Source organism: Anarhichas minor, unplaced genomic scaffold (assembly GCF_050575085.1).
Source record: "Anarhichas minor isolate MPS153535 unplaced genomic scaffold, ASM5057508v1 ptg000004l, whole genome shotgun sequence".
NCBI classification, from domain to species: Eukaryota; Metazoa; Chordata; class Actinopteri; order Perciformes; family Anarhichadidae; genus Anarhichas; species Anarhichas minor.
Window position 1 is genome coordinate 4,892,823 of NW_027466450.1, and position 20,558 is coordinate 4,913,380.

The 20,558-nt window shown below is 39.3% G+C and overlaps 1 pseudogene; it reads right to left on the reverse strand.

Moving 5' to 3' along the window:
- Positions 1-5,957: 5,957 nt before the first annotated feature.
- LOC142966868 (poliovirus receptor-like) lies at positions 5,958-17,823 on the reverse strand (annotated as a pseudogene).
- Positions 17,824-20,558: the final 2,735 nt, after the last annotated feature.

Genomic DNA, 20,558 nt, shown 5'->3' on the forward strand with positions numbered 1-20,558 from the left:
GTTTTATCATTTGTATGATGTGTTGAATGTTTCCGTGTTTGTCGTGCACCATGAGCTCACCAAGGAAAGCTCCTTACAATGTGTAGATGACTATCGGCAACTTACAATGAGTCACCGAGAGGAGTAGGGGAGACTGACCTGCAGACGCGCTGGCAGTCAATTATTCACAGATCCAGAGGCTGAGTTTTGTGGTTTTATTTGTAAACAACAAACAAACTTTTGTGCTGGATAACACACATTCATAAACGTTCAAAATACTTGGTGTACAGAGGTGATCAACAGCGTCAAACAATGATAATAGTGATAATAGTAGTGTAAATAGCGGTCATCAAAAAATAAGACTCCCTCACCCCCTCTACTTCCATTCATCCAACTAAACTACAGAACAGCATATATATCTCCTTTGCTATCCCCAACACCACGTGACTCAATTACCGGATGTGACAAAAAAGGGTTTACAAAATGACACAGGCCATACTTGGCTCCTACACAATGTTTGTTTATTGGCAATAATGTGAACTCAACAGGCTTCGACTGGGGGTCTGTGCCCTCTAGTGTTCTATGGGAGAATTACACAGGACAGAAACAGATGTGTTTCTTGTAAAAGTGTTTTGTGATCAAAACAATGAGGTATTCCCAAAATAGAAGCTGTTGACTCCGTTTGGGAAATGCATATGTAATGGTTATTCTGCTTCTTATAAGCATCAAAAAGTATTCAACATGCACTGAAAGTACACTCTCACGCTATGGTGCTGAAAGGCCCAGAGTTATACAGAGGTGGGTGTTCCTGCTCTTGAACATGTGGATTTTGTGCATTTTAATGCCAACAAATGAAAACATTGTACGGTTTATTTTCAAGAAGGAGCTTAAATTCTCAGGATTCTAATTTGAATTATATTATTGTATATTTGACTCTCACAGGACTTCAGTTCCTCTAAAGATACACAGAAAGAGTAACTAACCACTTCCTTTAATCTGTGCCGGATATGAGAAAAGGGATTACTAATGATATATTTATTAGAGTTTATTTTCAGGAAGGAGTGAGTTTCAATTCTCAATGTTCCAATTGTATGATTCTCGTGTGAATTAATGTTTCTTTGCTCCTCAAACTTACAACACGTAGCTAAGTTCTGAGCAGACAAACCATCTAACTAACCAGGAAATAAGCACTTCCTTTCCTCTGTGCCTCCTCCTCAAATACATTTCAGACGTGATGCTGAACTTTCAGTCAGTCTTTGTCAGTCTGATGGTCATCATGTTCAACCTAAACCAAGCAGCTCTTCTCTCCATTCAACTATTAGTTATGTGCCAAGTCTTTGCAGGTACAGTGGATATTTGTGATTATTATGCATGCTAATTCTGTAAATGTAATTATAGATTATATTTGTATTGATTGGTTGTTTCCTCCAATGTTAGAGATTGATCCAGTTGAGCACAGGGATAAGCTGGTGTCCAGGGGAGACTCCGTCATCTTCACCTGCAACATATCCAAGACAGATGTATCGCTAATCAGATGGACCAGAGGCGAATCTGTTTTTGTGTTTTCAATCTCAACAAATCAGACTTTTTCAAATTTCACTTCTCACAAAATGACAATAGACAAAAACTTACCTTCAAAGATGAATATTTCTAACGTTCAGCATGACGATGCAGGAACCTACAGATGTTTTTCATATGACATAGAACGTGAAAGGGCTATTGAGTGGAATTTAAAGGTGACTGTGGAACCTGAAGGTAGGTGGAGCACAAAACACGGCTATTCATCTCTACACCAGACACAGTGCATTTCAAAGCTGATACTGTACTTAAATTAATTCACATCTGATTTTGTGCAGAAATCAGCCCACTGTGGTATTCTCTATACATCACAGCTGCAATTGGATGTCTTCTATGTGGAATCACTGCAGCTGTCTGTCTCTGCGGGTGAGTAATCATTTAGTGCTGTGTGTGGAAGTTGTAGTCATTGTCGTAGTAATTAGTAATTATCATTACAAAAGTTACATATTGTATGCGCTTTATTCATAGACTGTATATAGCTATTTTAAAGCAGTGTAAAAAAATAAATGTGCCTTTTCTTAATCTTTGCGGACAATGGCTTCCTCCTCCCTCCCCCATCTGTGGTCATCGTGCGATCGTGTGGCAGTTACATCGTTAGACATTTCTGTATCTTCTACATTCACTGAATTTGTTTCACACTCTGATATTGTTAATCTTTTTAGTAAAAAAAAAAAAAAAGTTGCCGTTGAATCATGGGGAATTTAAATGAAGTCGATGGATTATTGCAGAAACCCTTTTGACAGCCGCCATTTTGACTTGTCAAAGCAGGAAAAGAAAAGATTTAACTAACATTAAGGATAGCTCTATTCCCTCAAGTGGCCCAGTAGGCCTTGGTAGTGAGTGAATATACACAATACACCAGAACCCTGGAGCTGGCTAACCTAAATGGAACGTAGCCATCAATCATGCTTCCACCTGTGCTTCTCCTGCTTTAACAAGTCAAAATGGCTGCTGTGAAAAGGGTCTATTCTTGTCACCATAAGTTGTTTTCATGTTGCTGGAGCTGCAGGTACATCGAACGTTAAACAATCGGGGTGACCCTGGTTTGAATCAGGAGCATTGAGAGAATGTTGAATACGGTTCCTTATTTAGCAAATGAAAGAGTGGTCTTCCTCTTTGCGTTCATCTTAGCACATGAGTCTGCACACAAACCTAGCAACCTTCACTCTCTCAATGGGATTATTTTATCCATATTTTATAATATTTATTTTTTATAATATTTTAGTCATACTTTATAATATTTTATCAATATTTTAGCCACAGATTTTACAGAAGAGATTACATCTAAACAACTGTTGGTAGATTGGCCTTCTGATTGAAAACGAACAGAAAGGGTAAGAGGGCAGATAGCTCTGGCTTTTTAGCAACTAATGCTGCAGAAGACAAAGAGAAGGAAACACAAAGAGAAGAGCAAAGTAAGAGGCAGAGGCAGAAGAGCCTGGAAGGAGAGACAGAGGGCGACAAACTCACTGAGGAAAAGAGTTCAGGAAATTAGAGTAAGAAAATGATGAGATGGAGTAGAACTGAATGTGAGGGATGAAGAAGAGAGGGAGAAAATGAAAGACATCAGAGAGACGAACAGAAACAGAATGTGATGGAAAGAGGTGGGGAGTAAAATAACAAATGTGTAGCTGTTGTAGTTATCGCTAACATGCACTGGTAGAATGTGTCTTAATTTTTATTTTTCCCCCTTAATGCTACTCTATACTTTTATTCCACTGAATTCGAAAGAGAAATGTACCTTTTACTGCGCTTTGTTTATTTGACAGTTTTACTTACATTTCAGATTAAGATTTCACAGAGAAAACATGCGATAAATTTATAAAATACAATGCAATGTTAAAAATGTAACCAGTGGGTCCTAACATCTCAGGTGTGTGACCCCTCAAAAGACCATTGTCTAGTTGGGCCACTTAAAATGTCCAAAAGATGATTTTGCACAGATTTTTGCATCAGAACATCGTAATCTCATTTTGTCCTAATAATAATCTCACGGACCCTAATATGGAGGAGGGGCCTATTTTAGGAACCACTGGACTAAACTATGAATTTAAACTATTCCAAATAGACTTCACCTACACCAGATACAACAGCATAATGTACATTGATGCATCAGAATTGAGCTGAAATAATAAGTGAATTAATCAATTATCACTAGAAATTGATAATCCATTAATTGTTTTCATCCAGTAAATCATCTTTCATCATCAACATTTTGTTTCCAACTTTTCAGTTGTGAAGTTTTACTGCCGCATCTTATTCTTGTTAGACTGTTGGTCGGACAAAACAAAACATTTAAATATTACAAAATTAGAACAATGCGATGGTGTTCTAGACAATAATTGTCAGATTAATCAATAATGAAAATAATCAGTTGTAGCCCTGTACTAATATTGTTACATGATACTCACTACTCAGTACTTAAAGTACTACATTGAGCTGATGTACTTTTATTGACAGGTTTTTATATGCGTGACATGGAGTATACTGTGGTATTGGTTGCTATACTTTTATGGATTAGATCCTTTACTTAGCTAAAAGTACCAATCTTAGTATCAACTCTGTCTCATATAATGTGTCTGAAACAACTGGAAGCTGCACTGGGGTCTCATCACTGGTCTCAATTTTATTTCCGCATCAAAAAGCCGGACCAACATCCCAAACCAGGACCAGGACAGCAAGACCCTGAGTTATGTCCAGTATCATGTTCAGTTGGGGAAAGAGGTCAGAAGAACTTTTTCATTACTCAAACTATTACGTCCTAATGTCTCAAAAAGCATTTCTTTGCAATCTCCCCCATTTCCCTCCCATCCGCTCTTTTGTTTCTTGGAGTAATAGTGTGTTTATTTGTATTTTCTCTCCATACAGGTGGCTCCCCTCCAACCAAACAGCTGTGCAGAATACAGGACGAATCCCAAGCAAGTCGGTACTTCAAGAGGCTCAATGCAATCTCTGGCCTGTTCAGCATGAAGTTCAGTGTAAAGCCAAATAGGAAACAAGAGATGTTGGAAAGAGAGACACATTTCATCCACACAAAACGTCAACTTTAGAAATACTGAGGTTATGAGTCCAAATTCCCTCGGTCCATCCCTATGTGAAGCTTTTCACTAACCTGGTCATTTGATGAGTAATGTTTAACCATGTAGAATATAAGAAACATTACAAATAAAGCAACAAAAGGATACAAATGCTGATCAGTCAGTTTCCCTCAAGCAATGGAAGGCAGAAACAAACTGTCCTTCAAGATCACACCTTCCTCCCTTCGGACAATGTGTAGTTCACACAATCTGAACAATGAAGAAAATGTTCCTCCTCTGCAACTTTGGCAGATTCGCTCCTTGTTTGTCAGCAATGTTTTCTAGCCGGGTAGAGTGGTCGGTGGGAACATGGGGACAGTTTTAGCTATAGTCGGAAAGAAGTATGGTATCCAATTAGATTTTTGACTCGGTTTTATTTTTGTCAAAGAAATCTGTAAACAGGAGACATTGTAAATAGAAGGTGTTCAAGTTTAGACAGCAAATGTTTCAATTAAAATGATATTTTGGAAGCCCAGAACATGGTGTCCTAACCGTCCAGAATAGGCAGAATTATGGGGAAATGCACTCCTTGTATATTTAATAAAATTGTGCCTTTTACGTTTAGGTTGGGATCTAAAGAACTTAATAAATTGTTAGCAAACACCTGAATCTGTTCAGTGAGCAAATTATTTTCATTAAGGTCATTTGGTGTCCATACAAAACCGACCCCGCTCTGGTTGAAGTGAGTGATTGTAGTGACTACAATAAGTCTTTTAATGTTATGAGAGTATTGTATTAAAAAAAACCTACTTTGTTCACAAGCCTTTAAAAAAAAAAAAAATACTTTTATCAGGTTTCACTTCAGTTTGAAGTCACATTCACAAGACTCGGCAAGGGGGCGCTTACCTCTAGACCTGCAGTAAGTTCTATTGTGTGAATAAAACTTTAAAAAAAAATCAATGCACAACAACAGAACTTCCTTCTCTTCGCTTGTATTGCAACTCGTTACATTTCCAACAGTTTAAATGGCATCCCAAAATATAAGTACAGAGGATGTTATGGACCGGGATACCGTTTTCAGTGTTTTGGCTGAGTCAGATTTCAGCCGTCTTTATTCAAACCATATACCGCTGGAGAAATGCAGCAGGGCTCTCCAGAAAGAATGGAAAAAAAAATGGAAGGAGTGACACTGCTGTTGACAATATGGACGATATTAAATAGTTTCTGTCTCCTTGGTTCACGCTGGTTGGTTCTAAGCAGCCTCCATGTTTTTATTTTATTACCTGCAAAGGTATAGGCACAACTCGGCTACTCTATCTTGTGGCTGCGCGTCAGTAGCTTGAGCGCAATGCCTTCTGGTAGAGGTAGCTTTCTTGGTCAATATAGCACGAACTAAGAGATTTATTGCTTTAATGGACAACATTTACCATCAACACTGATCAACAAAAAAAGGGGCAGAATTTTCATTTTGAAAAAAAGAAATGTTTACCATAAACAGTAACAAAAACGGTGAAATGTTACCTAAAGGTGACTAGAGCAAACACACCCCCACACACACACACACACAGAAAAAAAGAAAGATATTTTTGGGTCAGGGAGAATTGGCTTGACAGTAACTGATTGATTACAAATGTAATATTACTTTTTCACCCCGAATAATCATTTTTAGCCATGCTAGCACCATTAAGGGATTGCCAGTCGCATGGCTGTAGACTCTTAGTCCAACTGCTTAACACAGGTTTCACTGCACTGAATAAAGAATGAGCCTTGGTCTAAACATGAACATATCCGCTGTGGACCAGGATGAGTGTTCTCTTCTCTGATCAGTTAAGTTGTTGACATACAGAAACAAAAACAGACATTTTGGAGATAAAGTGCAACTTTTAAAATGATAGAAAAATCGTTTTGCAGTGTTTGTAACATAGAGCTTAATTTTGACTTTCACCAAAGTTGAATATGTCATAAAATCCTGTTGCTGACTTTTGAGTTCAATCGGTTTTACATTATACAGTAACCACAGATATCAAAATACGACCGAGTAACACTGATGTTGGAAAGATGAAAGCCTGCCTGGCTGGCATTGTTATTACAAATAATAACCAAAACAAAGAACCATGTGAGATAAGTGATGACTCAGATACACTCCTGTAGTGACTTTAACAAATATCCATTTTAAAGCCACTGGGGGGCGAACGGGAGAACTTGTTCGGACGCGTGTTCCACAAATATTTCAATGTCCAATGCGCTGTCTTTCTTTAGATCCGTTGATCCTTTTATTCAAATACATATTGGCACCGTAACAGAATACAGGATACTTTAGAGGATAGTATAAGCCCTTGAAACTAGCTCACATGCCGGCTGACACGCTACCTTGACACGGCACCTTGACACGACACCTTGACACGGTCAAAAAACTGTTAGCGTCCCGTCCACACACACACCTGATCCTCATTACCAGGCACTTACATATATGCACATTCAGGTTAAGGTGCCACCCACTGTTCAATGTCAGGACTGCATGTGTACACACCCCATGTTTCCCTCAAAGACATAAGAAAACAACAAAAACTACATTATGGCTCCAACAAGTCCTTTAGAAGGAATTCCAAAATAGAGTAAAGCTACTGACTAATGTGTGTCCTCTGTAAAGAGATGTCAGCAGTCAAAGGTTATAGTGTCACCGTAAACATTGTCGGGACAATATTTTGTGACACTTGGTGTCGATGAAAATGAAGGACAATATATACATATATATGCATGGCATGAGGTTCAGGAAATAATTCATGAGAAAATGTAATGGAAAACTAAGATAATGGAATAACACTTGAGAAATATAGACAAATCTGAAAGTATGTAAAGAATTAGACAGACACCAAATGTTGTCTCGGATGAATACGAGTCAATGACAAATCTCTAAGCAACAATCTAATAAAACAACCAAAGTCAGAAACCAAACTCAGCAGATTCTACAGGAGGCAGTAGTCCAATAGAAAATGTTATTTCTCCAAATCGTGGTGGGTCATTTCTGTACTTGTCATCTAGGTTACTGATTTGCCCTATTTTGGGATAATTTACAGACCCATCATGGTACAGATTAACACAAAGTTTAAATACAAAGAAAACACATCTGCAAAATAAAGTGTGTGTCGTATGTCCAGTCATTATACAAACAGTAGTTTCAGTTTTAAACTGTATTCTATGGTGGCAGAGAGTTGAATGCAGAACACTCTGAATATAAGATCTTCTCTACTTTAAAAGCACAGGTCACAAACAAAGTAAAATTAATTAAAATGAATCATCACCACTTTAGAAGCACTGCAATTAGTGAAAACAAACGCAAGTAGAGAAATGTGTTGCTTAATTTATCTGTGTTTTGTCTATTTGCACGTGTTCTTTTCACGATACTCGCAGGTTTTCATTCCATAATCTCAAGTTTTTCTATTCAAATTTCTCATGAATCATTTCTTGGCCAGTCACCTAGTTTCTTGTGTGCATGAAAACATGCTTCATAATCCTGCTATCATCAGCAGTTAATGCTGTTGGTGGGAAAACATGCTGTAAATGATGAAGCTGCCACAAACGGTTAAAGCCACGCTCTAATAGATAACACTGTTACAACTTTTGTTCGACATCTCTACTTACAGTTTTCAATCTTCATTTTGTTACTTTGGCATTTAATGGCATCATTGATATTAGCAGTAGATGTTGTCTTGTAGAGCTGCATCTGTTCAGGAACCAGCTGCTTCAGGAATGTTAGCGGCCTGCACAATAAGCCAACTGTCTTCCAGCTTGTTGCTTCCACGCATATCAAACAGATGCCTATGGCAGACAATTTGAGACATTTTATTAAAATCATGCACTTAATTCTAAATGGGTCTGCAAAGAGTTTTAACTTAACATATCTGCTGAAAGAACATTTAAGAAAGGCACGAAACTGAAAAAAACAGCTGTAATACAGAAAACAAACACTTATACAAAATAATAGAGATAGTTGTTGTAGTTTATATTAAGGCATAATATAAAAAACCTGTAATAATAAGGTTAATAACTTGAGGGTAATAAAACAGCCTGAATGCACTCTAACAAATTAAATATTATATATTTTTCGTCTACCTCAGGTTGTAGTGGTTCTGCTGCTGCTGCTTCTTCATGTGTGCTAGAAGCTGTTAGGACCTTCAACCTCCCTCCACCTGTGTCCTCTTCTCTCCTGTCCCCTGTTAACACACAATAAAACATTTCCATAATATATAAAACATACCTTTATATACTTAGCAGTCGTACTGTATATTAAACTTAAGTGTGTGCAGTACTACTGTACTCGGTACCTTAGACATTTCCCGGTTTTATACGAGTACCACAATGCAGCGACTCCAATGGCGATCATGAAAAGCAAAAGCCCAAATAAGATCCAACATGCAGTGCAGGCTGTAGGGAGACAGGACACAAGAAGAATACAGTAACAGGAACAACTGATATGCATTCTAGTCAAATGTAGTTTATTCTACCCAGTTTGTGACAAACCAGTGGCCTCTCAGCTCCTCTCAGATACGGTCAGACTAGGAGCTCTGGGTTTTTAATACACAGAGAGGAAATAATACCTGGTTACTGTGTGTTTCTGGCTGCTTTAATGAGCAACAATTTGTCTCTGTGATTAGTGATTTACTGATCGATGATTGATCGAATGTCCAGCTTTAAATTTCAGTGTGCAACTTGGTCATACTTCACTTTGATGTGTAGTGGAGTAAGACTCTTGAAAGGATCATAGCATACAGACACGTTGTAATGCATTCTTTTAAATGCTTAGACATATTGTACCATACATTAATATAATGTGTAATTAACATTTTCATATGTATTTATTTAGTATGTTTTATTCACTTGACTAATTAGGAAATGATATATATGAAGGCTCAGTTACATCTCGTTTCCAGCCAGGACTGTGAGGGAGCCCAATACCAGGACCCTGAGACATGCTCATCTAAATGAGTCAGTTTTAATAATATCAATAATACCAGCGCAGCTGAGCTTCTCCTGCTCCAACAAGCCAAAATGTCTGCTGTAAAAAACATCTCCCAACATTATTAACTAGTGGAAGCAGGTTCCCCGTGTTTGTGTTTCTTTTTTAAAGAGAGCTAACAATGTTAACCTGGAGGGGAACCAGATGGTCTGCGCTCCGCTTCTGCAACATTGCTGTGGTCGGGATGCCGTTGTCAGGACATGCTTTGACCTTTAGGCAGTTTTATTCGTAGACTTGAATCATTTCCTGTGATTCATTGGGTGGGTAGCGTTTCCTTCCAATTGTCCGGGTTGCTGGGTAAGCAGGCTCAAGTCAGCTTTTTCAGCTTCTGGACGGATACAAAAGGCATTCCACAGCCAAATGTGATGTACATTAAATTCTCCAGTGTGTCCTGGTTTTCAAATACATGCTAAGATTCAACTGCAGGCGTTGGTGTCCGGGCGTCTCCACAGGAGCCCATAGGTTTACCTATATCAATTAATTTTGGTGCAATCTCTGCAACATCCACAACAGACTCAAACACAGAAACACAGAACAGGAACAAATGTAAAGAACATACTAACACAATTGACAAAAACACAAAGCCAAATCACACCTGAACTCACCAGAAGTCACATGCACATACATGTAGCTGTGTTTTCTTCCATATAGGTTCGATGCTTCACACTGGTAGAGGCCATTCAGGTCAGAGGTCATGCTCAGAAACTGTAGCGTTGCACCCTCTACTCTGACGGTAGACTGAGGCATCGACTGCTCGGATCTGAAACAGACAAACAAGGCTCAGCAGACAGCTAAATAAAGACTTACAAACATAAGTCAGAAACATGTTGAGTTTTGCCAAATTTGAATAATTAGTTCTTAATCCCTTCTGCCTACCAGCACCTCAGAAGCTCACCAGTTAACACGTCGTGATTTTCCAAACTATTTCTTCAATTTATGATTGTGCTTTCTAACCTCACAGGCAGCATTGGTAGGAGGAGAAGGTCTGAGTGTGAAGAGCAGACTAATGATAAACAGTAAACTGTGGCTAAATATCTCATCACACATCATTATGTATTCTGACCACATGGTCCATTTGGTAGCTTTTTTAATCACATGATCTTCATCGGCAGATGGAGTTTGCCCTTTAACAACTTCTTGTCCATTTTGGCCTAAAAGTTGAGGTTCCGAGTTCACTCTTGGCTTTGGAAACAGTAGTTGAGCGAACGACCCCACCACCTAAGCTGCTGATGAATAAAACTCTTCTTTGCTGACACAAAAATCCAATAAAGCTTTGTTTATAGTCGCGGGTGGCACCATGGGCGCGAGCCTCCATAAATGGCACGCGAGCTACGAGCAAGTTTATGCTCAACGAACTGTTCGATGCAGTATTCGCCGAAATCCCATTACAAAAAAAAAGTACTGATAAGAAGCAAGAAGACAAATGTAACTCGCAAAAAGACACAAACCTGCACAATACTTTTTAGTAATTGTAATCAACTGTAAACTCATATATCATATTCATAAACTACTTAACTCCCTTTATACAAGCCCTGTAAAGAAATAAGTCAAGTATTAAATGTGTTTTAAAGAAACAAAGGTGAATATCATGTAAACCAGTAATTCTCAACTGGTGGGTCGCGACCCAAAAGTGAGTTGCGGACCCGTTTTCACTGATGGCGCTTGCTTGCATGACAGGAAAAAACTGAAAATATACTGGACATATACAAATATTTTGTATATAGAAGTTGGAGATCAAAAACAGAGCTGAAAAGAAACTGAATGATGGACTTACGATCACCTGGTGGCCAGAAATGTGACCCAAAGTCCTACATTCATTGATTTATGATCATCATTCTGTAATGCTACAACACACATACAGTGTGATGATTGAAGATTAACATTTAAATGAGAAATAGTATTAATGTATTAAGCAACAACAAAAGGTACGAAAATCAAGAAATGGCGCCATGGTCTGAGGAATAAGCTAGCAATTTAATGACGGTACTACACTATTGGCTGTGGTTACAAATTCAGATTTTGCTATATTACAAAATATCTTTGCTTTCTTTTTTACATTTAACAAGCTAAATGTCTATCTAAATCTATATAATCTTTGTTTTCTTGGTGCAGCTGACTGATGACATCTAACGTCTAATATTCTATAACAGGGTTGCAGTCCATGCTTCCCGTTTTAGTTTTATGTACATTGTTTCTATTAGCAACGGCCTCACTGTAAGTCAATAAAAGCTCATAAAAGGCAGAACAGCCTGTGCTGAAGAGCTCTAAGCTGAAACCTCTAGTTCTCTGTGATAATAATTAATACATGTAAATATACCATACATTCTCAAATAGTGGCGTGTGTTTTACGGTGTTGTTTGGTGACCAAAAGAGGTCAAAGAAGAAAAGATTATATCATTTTACTACTATTCAGGGAATTTCAGCATGGACTGAGGTATTTACAAAAAAAGGCAATTGTTAATGTTAAGTTTTCTTACTATCACTCTTCTGCGAACACCAGCAGCGAGCTAAAGATTAATTCTTGACTTCCCGTCTCTGACTTCCTCTCCAGAGTGCCGCTAATGTGCCAAGTCATCACACTCAGCTTTAAATATTACTTTTTAAAAATAAATTTCAAAGCCATTTAAACGTTTCTTTGTTATGCGTCTCTAGAATTTCAAGTAAAACAACGGAGCACTTACAAATGATGTTTGGAACAACCTTCTCACCTTTGTACAAAGGTTGTGAGTAAAACAAACCAAACGATGTTTCAAGGTGAAAGATAAACACAGCTTTGTTTGCACTGAAACCGGTTCATTCAAGCCACTGCACCTGCTCCAGGTAACATCTGCTTTTGGGTTGGCTTCTGTCACGCATTCAAATGAATCCTCCGATCTTTTAATGATGGTCACTTCAATGGGTGAGACTGCGAGAGACAGGGAGAAGGAATGAGGTGTGTTATTGCTGTAACTGACAAAATATTAATATAACAGTATATCAGAAGAATATTGAGGATCAAGATCTCATGTACTGATACAGTGTTGGCTTGCTTTCAAGGACACCTGGTTTGACATGTTAATTAGTTTCAAGGACATTTTGGATTAGAATACTTGGGGGGGGGGGGGGGGGGGGGGAGATATAGAAATATCTACAATTGACAAAGACCTTGAACACTACAGCTGTAAGAGCTCCTCAGTTAGCTGCATTTGAGAGATCACTGGTGTCTGACTTTCAGAGGCATCTGTTCCTCAACACTATGACAGAGTGGTAAATCAAGGTCAAGGTGATCACACAGCAATGCTTCAATGAGTGACAATAGACAGTTGAAACAGGATACAGGAGTCTTTCATGGTGGAGCCTGCAGGCGCAGCCTGCAGACAAGGTTCGTCATTATCTCATGCAAATGGTGGATCAACAGTGTCCTGTTTGCATTGAGGGATGGAGGGGGAATTCCACCAGGAACAGGAGTTGAGATGTCCGTGTGAGTAAACTGCCAAAACCAAGGCTCCATTGTGCTCAACAAGATGGCAGCGTACTATTTAGGCTGCTAAACAGCTTCCAGTGCACATTGGTTTTGTTACTGGCATTGAGCTGTTGTCTGTTATAGAGTTGTTGTCCTTTTTCATTCTGCTTTGGCAACCAAATTCCACCAAGTAGTCTTTTGAAAAAAACAACATGTTATTCTTTTTTTTCCAATAGTGTCTTAATTCTTGTTTGGTCAATGTCTTAATTGTTTTCATAGATGTTCTTCTCTAGTGCAACAAAATAATCTAAATTTAAAAAACACTTATTAGCTTTCAGAGTTAAGTGTGATGCTTTGGTTATGTGAAAAGAGATGGAGTAAAATGAACTCAAATATCCTTGAATTATACAATTATCATTAAACATTATAATGCAAAGATCAATCCCCTTAAGGGCCCAAATGGATGTCCAGCGTAGGGCACCAACATGTCCAGAAACAGCTTCTGGATCTTTCTCCGACCATCCACTGATTCCTGGTTGATGATTTTGATTACCTCCAAGCTGAAGATGCAACCAGTCACATGCTATAACGTGACTCAAGTTACTCACTCACATTGTGTGACGACACTTTAACTCAGCTGACTGAAGCTCATGTGATGCCGTTGGAAAGCTAGTATGTGGACTTCTGAGTATAGATTTAATTTGTACTCTTACAGAACTGTTCCCAAAGATAAACTTCTATGCTCCAATTCTTGCAGTTATTTTAAGGCGTTTTCCCTCTTGGGTGGATTAGAGAACACTCCCCTGGTTATGGTAGTCAAAAAATGTTGGCGTGGACCACCACAAAATGACAAACAGTGGTTATGTGTTTACCTCCAGTGAGCTCTGGTACAGTTCCCTGCAGTCTGGATCACGTGTGAAATCTAACCACTTGAAATACTGCAGCTGATTAATTTCATTAGTTGAACACATTATCAGCCTTTGATTGCTCATTTACTCCAGTGAAGTGACGAAGAGTTCGGTTGTAACGTTAGAGTATCCAGCATCAAGGATCAAAAAGTGAACTGCAGTCAATGAACTGCACAGCAACGCACCCACCAAGTATGAAATGAACAGTTCTCAGGGTATGCAAAGGACTTTCCCACACACAGACAGACAAGAGATTATTTGCTGCATAGCTAGATTAGATAATAGGTGTTTTAGTTTAGGCCTTCTATTATGAAAATAGACTTTAGCACACTGATAACCAAAATGGGGCATTCCTCATTTTTCTTGCAAATTTCACAGATATGTTGTAAATTGCGAGCAGCTGTGCAATCATGAATGCATGTTTATCTCAAGGACCTCGACTTGGCTCCAGACTCCAGCCAAACATTCCAGCCCAGCCCTGCTACTGTATGTCTGTGCTCAATGTGCTGTGTTGTTAGCTGGCTCACAAGCTAGCCAGCAAGAAAGCTAGCGAGCTTATAATACTGCCTACGCTTCTACTTCCCTGGATCAATGACCTGAGAAAGCGTTTTGCTCTCTCACTTCCTGGCCTGATGCTCTTTGTCTTTATTCTGTCCTCATCTTTGTCCTGACCCTTGTCTTTCTTGCCCTGCTTAGAAACATGAAGAAACAGTATTGCAAAGTAAGAAAACCACGAGACAAGGGGAGAGGTCATAACAGCAGGGATGTCACGACTAAAACTGTTGATTATCCTTAAGAGTTCACAGATGTTTTGTACACACAATATTACAGACAGAAGGTTCTCTTCCTCTGTGACTTTAATTTAACTTTCTTTCTGCTTTTACTGCCGTAGCGATATTTCATTGTACCTGAATAATGAAAATAAAGATGATTGTATTCTATTATTATAGAAGTATTAGTGAATGAGTCTGCCCTAGTCTCTGTCCACCCAGAGAATAGCTTTGAGCACCTTCAGCCACAGCAGAGCCCCAATCAGCCTAAACAGCTGAGAACACAAGTGGGAGTGAACATGCAAACTGTCTTTATCCACTGTTCAAACAATTAAATCAATTTAATAACTGAGAAACTCTTAGATCCACAATGATAAAATGAACAAGAATGATCAACTACATAATTTAATTTAATTTATTATACTATAAGTAAGTAAGTGATATTTGTATACTCACAGTAGATCTGTATGGTGAAGGGCAGGCTTTCTTCTTTCGACATGTCTGGAACGGTGATGGCACACATGACCAAGTGATTGTTGATTTCTCTGGTAGGAACTCCAAACAGCGTGCTGACTGTGGTCGTCGTACCGTTGGCATGCTGGGTGACGTTGGTTGTTGGCCTCAGTTTTTCTCCCAAAGCATCAGTGAGCCATTGCACCTTTGCAGGAGGCTTGGAACCAGCAGCCATGCAAGTAACGAGGGAAACCTCTTCATCACCCAAAGTAGGATGATTATCCTTCAGGCTTGTGACCGGAGGCACTAGGAGAGTAACAGTGAATAAGAGAAGTCAACATGCGAGCATTAAGGTCAACACTATTCTCTATCTCTCACACATGTTTAATACAATGCATTATACCAAGCAGGTTTAGATCTATCTCCGTCTGGACATTTCCGCTGGGGAACAAAGTGAAGATGCACATGTAGGTGGCTTCATCTGTCAATGTGATATTGGATAACCGTAGAGATCCATTGCTGTCCTTAAAGTTCCCAATAAATTCAAATCGTTTATCATGTCCGTTGATAAATTGTGGTCCAGTTGCAGACAAGATTGTGAGGAAATTGTCAGTCTGAGGTTCCTTCCGCCATGATATCTGGGTGACGGGCTCCTTAGTGAGGATGAGTTTGCAGGGTAAGATGGTCGTCCCTCCAAGCACCACGATCATGTTTCCGCCAATCAGCTGGAGAGCTGTAAGGTGCAGAAAATCTCATCAGGCAAATATACATTACATTGTGGTTCAGAGTGTATGGAAGCATTCACATCAGCCCTGAGCAAAAACCCACGCTGGCTTTGAGTTTAGAGTCGAGTGGGAATTTGAGGCTTCCGCAAAATAATGATGTTTTGGAAACGTAGACGTAGTTTAGGCGTACTCTAAACAGTGTAACGTTCACATTCATCTCAATGACACCACTTTGCTGGCACAGCAGAGGCGTGACGCTGAACCTGGCTCAACTTGTCCCGTAACGCAACGCCATCCGTCAACAGACTTTACTGTCCAATAAATTAACGTCAGCAAACATTAGACCAATAATTTGCACGTTGCACTCTTGAATTTGTGATTGTGGAGACAAAGGATGATAGGTATGGTGGCCCTGAGGGTCAAAACACGTCTATTCAGAAAACACGATGACATTTCACAAAACACTACATTTCAGGAAACACAACAGCAAAAAAGAAAAAACAATTTCTTTAAGTTGTGGAGGCTGAAATCTTCCCCACCGAGAGAAGGCCGGAGAGCACGCTCCACTGTTGTTTTACAGTAGAGTTGCTTCTTAATAAATCTACCATAAACTGGTTTACAATTAAAAAGTATTTAATCCTACTGAAGCTAATACAATTACAGAATGAAGTACACTACTAACAGAATATATAATATATGATCCGCACGGAAAAGCTATTCACTCGCGACTCAGCCTGGAAACACAGATGTTTCCAGGCTCAGAGCTGAGGAGAAAGAGAGAGAATTCCTTTCCAGCACTTCCTCTTACAGTTTGAAATCCCCTCCTTTTTGTCCATCTTAATTCCTATTGGCTAATTTCGGTTGCCTCCTCCTGGCGTCAGGCTTCCGAAAACCCTCGCACGGGTACAACCTGCAAATGTCTGTCTAGAAGTCTGACTTTCCCTTGGCTATTCTTCACAGTTTAATACATTCAATGACTGTCTTTTATGGCTTAACACTTCTATGGTAAACATTCTATATAAAGATTAGGATTTGCAACTTTTGGCAAAAACTTCACAAGTTTCACAAACAGATATAAAGGTGCTACTAAGATACACTTCTAACTACAAATCACTTCTACAATTATGAATCTTCTAATTATGTATTCCAAAACACTTCTAATTATGATTTCTTAATTATGAATCATTAAACACTTCTATTATGATTTCTTAAAACACTTCTAAACCCAAATTTCCTAAAAAGTTGAGACTGAAAACAGAAAAGGTAGATATGTATTGGGACAGGATTCCTTCTCGCTGATTGGACGCACCGTCTATCTATTGCCGATGGAAATAACTGCAGCTGTTACAATACAAAGTAGGAAGAGTGCAAATACAAATAGTATTATATAAAATACGTTACAAACACAACCCTGTACTGAGCAGTTCCTATCTTTACATATATCATGATCATGCTTCAGTTAATTAGTTCATCGTCGGGTTATTGTTTGCATTCTGACTCGGTGTGTGCCCTCTTTTGTCTGCCACGAGGCCGGTGTTAACACCTGATTATTCAGTTATTGTCAAATAAAATGTCAAAAGCCCCCCCCCCCCCAATGTTGTCAGTCTTCCACAACACAGATGAAACGTAACTCGACTATTTTTAAACTAGTCAAACGTTCGGCTAAGACGTCAGTTCTTAAAGAAAAAGAAGCATTTCGCCTCGACTACATACCTTCTACATCTGTGCTCAGGATGAACGTGAACACCAGTAAAAGCATCGTGGTACTCCTGAAGAAACACGTCATCCATAGCTTATATTTAAAGTTAAACAGAGAATGTGCGCGCTCCATCCATCAAAGGCTCGTTCGAGACTCTGTCTGTAAAATAACGAGGTCACGCGCAGTAGCTGCTCCTAGTTCCTGTGTTTACTAGAGCTGATCCACTCTTCCTCTACTCTGAGGTAAAACCAGCCTCCACCCCGAAACACAGTCAGCCAGCCAAGCTGGTCTGTGCGATTAGAGTCTGTTTGATCGTTTAACGGAAAACACAGAAATACCATTTTTTTTTTTCGTTTTCCGTTTTAAACCAAAAACGGAAAAGCACAGCCTTTTCACGTTTTTGTTGCCTGAATACCAAAATACGAGAGAAATACGAGAGCACCAAAGACAGATCCCTGTAAATCCCTTTTTTGTTTTTTCTTTTGAAGAGAGACACCAGGTGACCCGGAAGTAAGACTATTTCAAAATAAAATTGTTTGGAAAAAAATAAACCAGGAGAGGCAACAGTATTGGGAGCAGGAGATGAAAGGGAGACACCTTTATTCCTTACAAAGCAGAGTGGGTAGTACAGTAAAGAGAGGGAGGAACAGCTTGTTCATATCTGAATAGCCTTCTATTCATCTTGGGGAAGCATCCAACATGCGAGCAGTGCATCCTCTCTGTCTCCTCAGCAGGATCATTTGTAGTGAATGTGACACAGAGCTCCTATCAGGCAGAGGAGAACCACAACATCACGCTGGAATGGACGTTCTCAACCAGAACAAACCCTCAACTCCCCTTTTATCTTCTGTGAACTGTGAACTGTTCTCAGGCCCTTCGTCCTGTTTCATCTACATGAAGGTGTCAAGGTCCTGGAGTCTCAGCATCAACAGTTTGCAGGACGAGTTCTATGGAGGCAAATCACTGTCAAAATCCGAGAGCGCAAATGAGATCCATGCGAAAATCAAACAGCCGCGCGCGTATTTTACTTTGGTGAGCGCCTTTACATCACTCCGCGAGCAAAATTCCGTCTCGCGCGAGCAGAATTCCGTCTCGCGCGAGCAAAAGTCGCTCCCATTGTATCTCTACATCTAATTGGTTACAATCCTCGTCTTTGGATAAACCAGATATCACTCTGACACAGACGCTAGATCTGATAGAGGTGGTTTTCAATCCGCCACTAAACACTACTCCACTACATCTCAGGATGTTCTTTGTCCGACAGGTTTTGGTTCATGGCCAAGTAGTTGAAATCATCCCCAGCTTCATCCCAGCTAACGTTGTTTAACAAGTCATTCTTCTCCGATCGTTAATTGGTTTGGCCGTCTAGATTTACACAACTATCAAACACATCTCAAATTCAATTTGTGTGGTTTCTCACTGAGAAGCTATTTTTTTTAAAGATCAAAACATGGACTTCCACGTTTTTTTTGAATGTTGTATTTAACATGAATTAACTGGTTGATTATGGATCGTAATGAGATGAACAAAGTATTGAGATCCAGATTTGGCTTTCAGGAGTCTGATAGAAATATATTACAAACAAGCTGTCTAACTTACTATTATCTGTGTAATGTAATTGCTGGAAAAAACGTATCTTCTCGAATTCTGTGAATTATTATGTGCATATATTTCCTCCTTGAGTCCTTGTTGTTAATTTGCAACATGTGCTATACATTTTCCATATTATTCTTGATTTAATTTCTTTATTGAATTGTTTAAAAAATAAGATTGTCTCGAAGTTTTTTTTTAAGTGAAAAGGTTGCATCTCCACACGACCATTTTTTTTTGTCTACAAATCAAAAGCCAGAAATAAAGGACAGTTTAGCTTTAAGTTCCACAATAAGTTCACATTTTAAGTGCCTAAATTGTATAAAGGAGTAATTGTTGTTACCTTTTTTCTCCACTAGGTGACACTAACGGCTCATTAGAATACAGCCGGATGTTTGAACCAGTTAGTCTAGACCCATTTAATTCTCTGTTAGTGTCTTAGGTCAAGGGAATCCAGCGCGTACTGCCTAACCCCAAGATATTCTGAGGCAGACACCAAACGCTCACCTCTACTGTTCCAGTCCAGGTCCAAGGACTCCAATGCTTACAACGTCTACCCCTCTCCAAGGTCTGCAACATGCAACGCTAAACACTCATCCTTGTACCAGTCCTCCTTCTCTCTTGATCCATTTAGTTATCCGTTAGTCTCTTAGGTCAAAGGACTTCAGTCCTTAGCGTCTACACTGTCAAACACTCATGTCAACATGCAACGCTAAACACTGACTCTTGTTTTCCAGTAACCCAATCATCACTGCCCAGAAAAACGCTAGGATACGAGGTTAACCAACATCCACAATAAACCCACAAAACTAAATAAAAAAACCCAACTTCAACAATAACAGACATTTTTGCATACAGACTCACAATATGGTCTTCCTGGATCAATTTAACTAATATGATTAATTATTTGGACTCAACGGGTCCCTCACGATTGGATCCCAGAGAAGACGATCAGGACAGGGATCGGGCCTCTCTCATAATTTTGTCTGGAGGTAAGTAGAGGCAGAAGGGCCAGTTTACCGATCCCTGTTGGCTCCTGACGATCTTACAAGGGATCCTGTTCGTGACAGCAATTGTAGTGGAAAAAATTCCTATACCCGCTTTGCGTGAATCTTTTAATGCTGAAATACATAATACCAAAAACCAGGTTGTCTTTCAAGTATTTATTCTCTGCGCAGAGAAGGTTCAATCATCACAACAGAATGCGTTCAGTCTCAGTGAGGAAAAACCTCGAAAAAAGTGAACAAGCTTCCTTTATACAGAATGAGCCAAGGTGGGGGCCGATGGCCAATGTTACAGACATTTCAGTCTCAGACTGATAGGAACAACATTCAAAAAGAAACAGTCAGCAACCAAAACAAGCGGCCCAAAGGCATGGAA